This window comes from Galeopterus variegatus, unplaced genomic scaffold (genome assembly GCF_000696425.1).
Source record: "Galeopterus variegatus unplaced genomic scaffold, G_variegatus-3.0.2 Scaffold543, whole genome shotgun sequence".
In the NCBI taxonomy this organism is placed as follows: Eukaryota; Metazoa; Chordata; class Mammalia; order Dermoptera; family Cynocephalidae; genus Galeopterus; species Galeopterus variegatus.
In genome coordinates, this window is record NW_007726654.1 from 66,813 (window position 1) to 67,433 (window position 621).

At 34.1% G+C, this 621-nt stretch overlaps 1 protein-coding gene across 1 annotated transcript in view; it reads left to right on the top strand.

Moving 5' to 3' along the window:
* Positions 1 to 621, top strand: part of TEK (TEK tyrosine kinase, endothelial) — a 71,496-nt gene that overhangs the window by 31,288 nt on the left and 39,587 nt on the right. The window lies entirely within an intron of this gene.

A 621-nucleotide genomic window follows, 5' to 3' on the forward strand; every position in this document is an offset into this window, starting at 1 on the left:
CAAAATGATTCCTTACATATTGTATATCCTTGGAAGAAAGGAAATGATATGAGGACAAGATAAACTATCTTATTTTTGAGGTTCTTGGAATTTTTGCTGCCCATAGAAGATAAACAATAAGTTGAAAACAAGCCATGAGTCACTGGTTCTAATTTTTATTTTGTAATGAAAGACACAGCACATAACATCAATGCAGAGAAGCATCTCCAGTCCCAAGTCACTGGTGCCTCTGCTGTCACATTGACTGATAGCCATAAGTAGAAATAGCCATTAGGGAAATTAATCAGTATCTTTAATTATGATATTTTAAAAAGCAGAAACTAGTTTTTACTACCAGAGTACAAATTGGTACAATCACTTCAGAAAACTTGCTCTATATACCTAGCTATTCATATACCTTCCCTATGGCCCAGCAATTCTACTTCTAGGTATATGCTCAAAAGAAATGAGTGCATGTGTTCAAAAAAGACATCTTGAAGAATGTTCAGAGAAGTTTTATTCATAATAGTCCCAAATCAAAATTAACCCAAATGTTCATCAACATTAGAAGGGATAAATAGATTGTGGTATATTCACATGCATTAGTTTGCTAGGGCTGCTGTAAGAAAGAAAGAGTGGGTG